The following is a 10,284-nucleotide window of genomic DNA, read 5'->3' as shown; positions in this document are numbered from 1 at the left end:
CCCCCCCCCCCCCCCCAAAAAAAAACAACAAAACGTTAGGTAACTCTTCTTACTGAATGAATGAAAAGGAGATGGATTATTTATTTTACCAAATAAGTAAAAACATAGTAAGTTACCTTGATGATTCAGTCATGAACTAGTTTTGTTCTCTTACTTTGACACTGGACATCCTTATCGTATTTCATTCTAACTGTGGTCAATTTATAAAAAAAAAGCTTTGAAAACCAGCATGTTTTGATAGTTTAGTAAAACAGACTTTAATTGAAATGTAAGCTGGTTTTTATAATTAATATTTAACGCTTTCTCGTTTTCAGTATTCTATTAAAAAATTACAGTTGTGTAGAACTACAGTGGGGAGTTATTTAGCAGTTGTGTAGAACTACAGTGGGGAGTTATTTAGCAGTTGTGTAGAACTACAGCGGGGAGTTATTTAGTTTAAAATATTTTTAATAACTCTCTTCAATAGCTTTTATCCATATTAATATTGATAAATTTAGCTTTCATCAATAATAATTCTTTTTATATGGTTTCTCTCACTATTTAAGAACTTTAAACTAATTACTTAAAGCAAATCATCAATCTGTTTACTAATTATACTACTTATTCTATAACAGTGCTTGTACATGATTTAAAAGTTTTTCATTGGGGGGGGACGTTGCATTGTAAGGGAGGGGTTACTGTTCACAATTAAAACTTGGTATTAGTCATTTGGTAGAAATTGTCTTAAGGGATTGTACAACATATAATTCTGAATGTTAATTTTCTTTTAGAAATAACTTGTACTAGTTTAATGTTAAAATGAAAGCAGTCTTATTACAAGTATTTCAACTTGATGGACTTCAAAATACTGCACTTAACCAAGTTTTTGCTGTAATTTTAAGTGAAATAGTTTTTTTTTTTCTTTCTAATTGAAAAGAGCTGTGTAACAGACTTGTGCAGGTTCTTCATATTTAGGCTATTAGGTCTAACTCCTAAGATTTTATAAGTATTCTTTGTAATTTCCGGTTATGTAACAAGTTTCAATGGTAATCAAATAAGTGGTTAGTATATCTAAAATGTTGTTCCAGTGGAAAACAAACCACTGTAGGCTTGTTCCAGTAAATGTAACTTGTTCATGAATTCACTGTCCAATTAACTAAAAGTTGATATATTTCTACTAAAACTGTGGTAAGATCACTAGTTTCTGAAAAATTTAATAGGAAGTTTGCTGATGTTAGAAAACAAATTGTATAAGTGGTTTAATCAAAGTATGAAATGCTCATTAAATATTTTACAACAAACAAAAAAAAAAACGTTCAATGATGTAGTTACAAAAAAATTGAGTTTTAGGCTTTTCTAATGACCATAAACATTGGTTAGATTGTTGTTGTTGTAAAAAAAAAATACAAATTTATCTATACCTATTTTTAACAATGCTAACATGTACTGAACTGGTGTTTGTTTTCTAAAGTTTTCTATCTCTGTATATAGTGTATTAGGTAGTTTAATTAATTATACTCTTGTTTTCTGATATAGCTTATAAATTAACGGATTCTCTAGAATTTGAATGTCAGTGTAATAATTTGAATATCTTAAATTTATTCATTACATAATTTAATAAAATATTAAACAATAGAAGTAAAAACACACCTATGATAAGTGTAACATTCATCCTGCTTACAAATTTAATGTATAATTGAACTTAAGACATAACTTGTTGAATTCTAAACAAATCCTATTTGTGATCGGTTAAAGAGTACTGTCCATACTTTTCTATTCACCACATGTTAGTTTTAACAATTAATATTTATTTTGAGCAAGCTTCCTGAGTTGTTATAGCAGTAGAGTAACCAGTGGTTATTTTGAACAGAAACATTCCTAATATTGATATATAGTAATCGTGGACTTTTCAAAATATCTTGTAACTAAAAAAATAAATTATTTTTGTACAAGAATGTAAAATATTGCATTGTTCAAGCACCTGCATGTATGTATAAAGATTCATGAAAACTTCAATAATAAACAGTGCAGACTTATTGGTTGTTTAGGGTGTGATTTTGTTGTCCCTCTAAAAGTATTAACACCCCCTTTAAAACGAGGTTTCTAACGAACCTCTTACTCTCCCCCCCTTTAAAACGAGGTTTCTAACGAACCTCTTACTCTCCCCCCCTTTAAAACGAGGTTTCTACTGTTGTGGTCTCTACCTCCAATAACTCTATACTGAGCAGATGTTTATGTTCAACTGATTAGGACTTTTCACCTCATCACTAGCCTCCCTGCCTGCATTTTCTTTATCTTTTGAGGCTTTGCTACTGGCACATGCCTACTGCTGTACCTTGTATAAACATGACCGCAAAGAAATGCCCTTTATAAATCTCCTTTACTGTTAAAACCTGTATACTTGAGAATAATCACACCAGTAATTAAAACGTAATTACTTGCTGATTACAGGTATTACGTTAACTGTAAACAACTCGAGCTTTATTTCCTACCCGCAATTCCCTAGTATTTTTGACACTCATAGTTGTGATAAATTCATCTTAACACTTGCACTTGTACACTCCAAAATAGAGGACTAAAACAATCGTAGTTTTGAAACTGCTATTTGTGGGATAGTAAATTAAGTAAGAAAATGCATTTCTACATTTTAAAGTACGTATATTTGAAAAATGTAACTAACCACAATGCATCGCTTGCTTTATACGCCAGCATCAAGTGTCGTTAACGCTCGTGTTTTTCCAGAGCACTCTAGCCATTTACATAATGGGTTTTATTTTCATTTTGGACTTCTCAGGCGTGAAAATAAAAGTACTCCATCGCTCATAATTCGTAGGTTTCGGTATCTTCTTTCGTCACCCTGATTGGCACCTCATACGCGGTTTAACACCGTTGTTAAATTTTGCCGATTCAAAAAATATTCTGGGTTATTTCCATCTTATCCACATTAAAAAAAAAAAAAAAAAGACCGATATTAATTAACCGTTCCGTTAATAAACACTCAAATACAGTGTAATATATTGCACTCGAACCGTTAATAAACACTCAAATACAGTGTAATATATTGCACTCGAACCGTTAATAAACACTCAAATACAGTGTAATATATTGCACTCGAAGACACATCCGAAATTTGCAACTAGAAAAGGGGGTACGCCGGATACCTCATAATTCGGGTATAGATGTACACATAATTATAGACACCTGGCCAGATGGAAGGCGGCCAACCAACAGCATGCGCCGCCACAAGGCCCTTTGCTCAGATTTTGTAACCAAATAACTGGATTGTCACTCTGGTAACACAACTACATCTTCAGTGGCTGACACGTCTCCATGTGAAACTCTAACCACTTTTGGCCACGACCGATCCAAGATGTAAAAATGAAATATCATCATTAATCTTTAACGCTTCCAGTGCAGCACTAACTAGGTTACTCGTGATACGAGTTAAGCCCGATTAACGACATTACATCTCTATATCATTACGTATTTGGATTGGCTGTTACAAGAATGTGTATTTAACAGAAATAATGGTATATAAAAAAAAAAATAATAAAAAAAAAATGCCAGAAATCTATATAAATCTTTGTCGAATGAAACTAACTCAGTTTCAAGAAAACATTTATCAGGCAGTATTTCTTATTATCCACTTTTATCGCAAATAGTACAATGACTGATACGAATTGATAATTTTGATATCCGATTGCTATTTGTATGGTTGAGTCTGTAAAGTGGCTCCATCTATGAACAGATTATGAAACTTTTAGTACCTTATGTTGGATTTAAATATCTGTTTCTTTCAGTTAGCTGTTAACATTGAGATAGTGATTGCCTTGGTCAGATTTTTTTATTGCAAGGTATATATGTCAATGGTTGAAGGATTTACTTTTAAAAGTTTTTACAGGATAAACTTGATGGGCGCTCATTAGAACACATACCTCCGCTAAGCAGCGTTGACCATATTCGGTTCTCAAAATATAGTAAACTGTGTCCGTACGTTTGTCGTTATCACTAGACACGGACCATTTTTGGCAGGACAACGAGGAATAATATTTTACATATGTTCACAAAGTTTCATTAAAATCCGATCATTTTTGACTGAGTTACAGAGCAAAAATAGTGTGAAAATCAGTTCCCATGTTAACGGACAGGATTTTTCGTGACCTTGACCTTGATTCTCCAAAAACTAGTCACTTTTAGGTTGGGTCATAGTCCAAATGTATACAAACTTTCATCCAAATCCACTTACCGTTTTCGAGAAATCTTGCTGACAAACGCTCGTAGGAGTGAAAACATAACGACTGTCCACCTTCGGTGGCGGAGGTAAAAATATTGGTTAGCTTTACAAACGCATTTAGCTATCCTAAAATGAAAATCCTTGCGTTTTGCAGACTCGTTTTTAGATATTATTAATAATAATAATAAAAAAAATACTTACTTCCATATTAAAAGTTTCATTTCGAGTTTAACAGAAAATACACTTCCAGTAAAAACCAGTTTCACGCTGTTTTAGCGACAAGCTAAACAATGGGCTAGCTGCGCCCTTTCCACCGCGGGGAATCAAACTCAGGATTTCAGCGTTGTACGTTTTCAAACTTATTGCTAACTATAATTTCCAACTTCGCGCGCGCGTGTACATCAATACTTGAAACGAGGATTATCCGCGAAACGTCATAGCATAAAATAATTTCTGCAAGTACAACACCCACTATTTTTTATGTAAAGACCTTCAGAAAAGTTTAGTAAACTATCCGAACAAAAAAATGGTTCGTAAATCGTCCCCTGGTGGCCTAGCGGTAAGCTTTAGGGCTTATATATATATATATATATATATGAAATTCAGGGTTCGATCCCTTCGGCAAACACTACGCTCGTGGTCCACGGTGATACTTTCTCTATACATTCAAATATAGAAGTGTTTAAATTTGTATTCTCCAAGTATTAAGTTCAAATTACAGAATAATTTAACTTCCCCAAATATAAAATTATTCCGTAATTGTTGCTCTTATAATCTTTCCAAATATTAAGAGCTTCCATCACACGATATTTTTCGAGCGTCTTACAACTGAGAACCTAAATCTAAAGTTTCCAATTAAAGCAGAAGTACTCGCCAAATCCATCTTTTAACAGCGGTTGAAAAAGTAGGGATTTTTTTGTGTATGTAAATAATACTTGTTACCCTGCGATCCATTGTACACTGCTCACGATTTTGATACTACTTCTATTTAAGTAATGTTTGACTAACAAAAAAAAAAAATTCTTATGTCAATTCTAATAATAATTTCGCACGAACTAAAAAGAAAAGACATATTCTTAGAAAAACACGTTTAAACAAGTAATGACATATCTGACGTCAGCAATCGATTTGTTTGGCCGTCCGAAGATACAAGTTGGAATTTAATGCGGGGGGAGGGAAGGATGAGAACAGGAAACTTCACATTCCACCACTCGAAGTCTTAGAAACGTCGCGTGTATGTATCTTTGTATCCCTCCGGGCAGCTCATCGAGAGAACACGCCGGGAATCGACGAGAAGATTTCCTTCCCGCTAAATCCTGTACCTTCAACACAAAATCCCCTAATACAGTGAATTGGGTAACCATAGAAACAAAGCTCTTAGCAACATCTAGATCTGGAAGTTGTGGCCACTAGTCGTAAACAGTCACGTGAAATCAGCATGAACCTTTTTTTTTGTTTGTTTGTTTTAGGAATCATTATGAACACGATAACTGGAAGACGATCATCAAGATACTGTAGTATGTGTTTACGTTGAATATATTGCATAAAGCGAGAATGAAAAAAAAACTGTTTGTTATCAAGCGCAAAGCTCCGTAATGGATTATCTGTGCTCTTCTCACCACGGGTATCAAAAAAGGATTTTAGCGTTATAAGCCCCCTCAGTCTTACGGTCGAGCCACCGAGCTCAACAACAATGTTAGTTATTTGTTTCGAATATTCGCGTAAAACTACACGAGAGCTACTATATACGCCAGCCATTTTTAATTTCGAACCGATAGAGAGGGAAGGCCAACTCTAGGACTACATTCACGAAATGGTCACATTTGGCCCTTACTCTTAATAACGCACCCACGGCCCCAAAGCGTGGAGCTCTATCTTTTGTGTGTTTGTTTGTTTTTGCAACAATGGGCCGAAAACTAAAGACAGTGAAACCCACTACAGTCCAGCGCACTAGGCCACCACTCCGGCCATCAATTTAAATATTTTAACATACAAAAATGTCAAGCCTACAAGACTCGCACTTAACCATCAATAATTCAATCAACAAAACAAATAGTTATTAGTGTACAGGAATTAGTTTCATTACAACAATAGGCTCGTGTACTTTTCAAAAATGTATATTAATTGCGTGAAATATATATATAGAGCAATGTTAAAACGACGATAATTTCGTTTGCGAATATTTTTCTTTCTTTCTTATTACTGTGAAACAATTGTCTTTTAAAACGCTGTTAACATAGAGGATTACGTTATATCTTATTTAATGCTTCAACTATTAAGTCACATTATCTAGCAACGACGATACGCGTAAAACTAAGAAACCATAGCAACAGAAATATCTTGTCAAAATCAGCATCTTAGCAACAATGGTGCTGTAACTATAAGGCGTCAGGGAGCCAGACTAAAGAATCCTCTGTTTCCTTTGTATCCCTATCAACTCTACTGTAGTCATTCGTTCAAAAGAATGACTTGTAAGGAGAGCAGTATTTCGTTCCTCAGAGTTGAATCTCGTGCAATCACTTCTACATGTGTATATATAAATAAATTTAAACAGGTTTCAAAACCTAAATCACACTCTCCCGTTATTATTAATAGTGAGAATGATGTATTCTGTGATATTGACAACACGTTACACTGTCCTGTTATCATTAACAGTGATAACAAGAGCAATGAGAGAGATTACATACCCTTGACCCGCCGCTCCTTTTCGAGATTGATGCGTTTATACTGGACCCTTCGAAAACTCAGAAAATCCTTCTCAGATCCATAATGATCAACGATCCGGATCATTATTTGTAGTGTTATGATGAGGAGTCTCAACCTTAAAGTGCTCATAAAATTTGGTACAAATCCGATGACACTTTACAGTGCCCCATCTTCCCATTATAAAAAAAAATGCTTCAAAGTGATCCAGAATCCGGATCAAATTTGGGGAGAACTGTCCCATTACTGACTTCCCATCTTGTATAAAATGTTCATGTTCATTGGTCTATTAGTTTTCGAGATACGCGCGCACACAGACACGCGATCCTGACTGCAATACCCTCGCCCCCCTCTTCCTCCTCCTCTGGGGGGCTATGGAAATTATGTATTGTGATATTTACAACATGTTACAATGACCTGTTGTAAACTAACAGTGAGAATGATATATTGTGATACCTACAACACGTTACGTTGTCCTGTTACTGTTAGCAGTGAGAATGAGTTATCTCGTCACACTCGCAACAAAAAATAGTATTTTTTTAACATTAGCTGTAATAACAGATATCGAATTGAACGATCCCACTAATATAGTAAGTAACAAATTATTTTGCGATATAATACAACAAATACGATAGTAATATCTTGTAATAATTTATAAGCAATGACAATTATAAAATCTGTAATAGGATCTAGTACTATTTTATCATAAAAAATAACAAAGGATCGTTAGATAATAAAGCATTACATTTGTTTCAGGCAACGTCTACGTCCAGTTCTATGATATCTAAAAATAACTTGTGAGAAACGAGATGGAGCCACTTGCGAGCACTTGGTTTGAGCGCGAAGAGAGTTCGTTTCGGAAATTCGTACAAAGCTACAGAAGGCCGTCTCTAATTTTGAACTGATAGCTTACAGGGAAGAAGGCACGTAGTCAATGTCACCCACCGCCAACTCTTGCGTTATGCTTATCGAATATTGAAATTTAGCCCTCATTTATATAACAGCATGTTTTTCGACAATGGAAAGCGAACCACGGGTCCTCTGCTTCGCAGCCCACTCCCATGGTTCAGTGGTTACTCTGCAGGCTTACGACGCTAAAAATCGGGTTTCCATACTCGTAATAAGCAGAGCACAGATAGCCCATTATGTAGCTTTGTTTCAACACCAACCAAACCCAAGCAATCCATTAATATATAATCAGTCTTATATAAAATTCAATGAAGTTTGTTGCGTTTTTCTTTGTCAAAAAACGTGTTCTTCGTCCCTCCCCCTTCAAACGCAAATATTTCACTTTAAATAATAATAACAAACAGAACTACATACAGGAAATAGCTCATGTTCATGAACAGCAACAAAAAGTTTTACTTCCGACAAATCTTCCACCAGGTGTTTCTTAGCGCGTGCATGTGATATTTCTTTTCGAGGTCGTTTGCACTTGACACACCGGTTGTACCTGAAGTAGGACTTGCGGATACGGCACCGTTTTTGCTACTGTGTACCGAAATGCTCTTCTGTTGTAGTGTAAATGTTCATTCATAGGTTTCGTGCTTGATGACAAAATAATCAAGGAACGTAAAGTTAAGTAATAAGAAGATGACGACAGGTGGTAATCACGTGATAAAAGGCTTTACCAATCACCAACGAAAAGCGCACTCTCTAGAAGTAAGTGATTACAATTAGAAATCCACTTATATTTATTTCAAAATTTGCGTGCCTCTACACCAAACGGAACTACTACGAGTGAAAAACAAGGAATTACTAAGGCATATATAAACAGACGACATTAGAAAGGCAAAACATTATTTGTAGGCACAAGAACGTTTAGGACATGAGAAGTTATAGAAATGAGTTGAGTGCTTATGTTTGTTTTTATTTCACATTCCTCTCCATTTGTCCACAACGGCCTTGAAATCAGAGGTGTATAAAAATAGCATTTCAGATCTACCTATGAATTCCCAATAGCCACCGACCAGTAAGTAAGCCGCAGTTCACATGTTTTTATAATAATTGTTAGGCCTATTGGTTTTCTAACAGTTCGCCGGCTTTTGGTGTTTAAATAGTAACTTTTAAAACATTATACTGCATATATAAATAGTGTTTTATAGAATATTTTTGACTCTCATAGTTTAACCTCGCTGATGAGTTCTGGTATCGAACGAGAAGTTTATTGGACAGTGACCTGTGCGAGATAAAAAGATATATCCGAGCTGCTATTTTTCTAACACTCCTCCGATTTCGAATCGCAATGGTCAAATTAATAGGAATATGAAAAAAAACATCAGCAGTTACTTTTTATAATAATACTTAGGCCTTTTGTTATTCCAATATTCCGGCGCTTAAGTTATAACTTTCAGAGTACGAGTGTTATTCAAATGAAATATTTAAGAAGCCAAAAAATATGTCGTTCACGTGTCCTTTATAACCAATCAGTTGCTAACAGAAAATTAGAAGACTATCGAGAATGCACATGCGCAGTTTACCTCTGTGTTACCAGAAAATATAATGCGAACGTTGTTCATAAGACGTTATCACACATCTTTTATGCCCACAATTTAATCCCTAGGGGATAACTGTTTCAGTTGGTAGTGAAAAGCCTTAGTATACCGAGCACCACTGGTTTTACATCGGGTTAAAGTTACTATAGTAACGGATTTATTCATTGTTACTTCTGTTTGTAATATTTAATATATCGAATGTTGTCATTGCTTTCTTTTCTGCTTAATTGTTTGTTATTATAATTTTATTATAAAGATTTTTTTGCACTGTTAGCTTAATAAGTGCATTTAGGACTAACTTAAAATTATTTTACCCTACCAGTTGAGGTTTATTATAAAGATTGTTTTGCATTGTTAGCTTAATATATGTATTTAGGACTAACTTAAAATTATTTTACCCTACCAGTTGAGGTTTATTATAAAGACTGTTTTGCATTGTTAGCTTAATATATGTATTTAGGACTAACTTAAAATTATTTTACCCTACCAGTTGAGGTTTGTTATAAAGACTGTTTTGCATTGTTAGCTTAATATGTGTATTTAGGACTAACTTAAACCTCAACTGGTATAGTAGACTAAAATGACTCGTGTGTAATAAACTTTAAAAATATTGTATTTATAATACGGTGGGGTCAGTATGACCCACAAACGACTAAAAAGATTACAACAGTAAGAAAATGAACAGCAACAGTAAACCCGCTCTGCTCAACCCTCAAAAAGTGATTGAAGATATAGTACAGAAATTATCAGATACAGAGCAGCACTAGTTGAGATATCAAAACTTTCTGTAGTTGATTCAGAAAGTCTGTCATCTACTTTTGGAACATTTTGAAAAATATTTTAGAGGTCAGTGATCATACTAAAAAGCTAGAT

Source organism: Limulus polyphemus, unplaced genomic scaffold (genome assembly GCF_000517525.1).
Source record: "Limulus polyphemus unplaced genomic scaffold, Limulus_polyphemus-2.1.2 Scaffold2932, whole genome shotgun sequence".
Classification (NCBI taxonomy): Eukaryota; Metazoa; Arthropoda; class Merostomata; order Xiphosura; family Limulidae; genus Limulus; species Limulus polyphemus.
Note: the sequence above shows the minus strand (reverse complement) of the source record.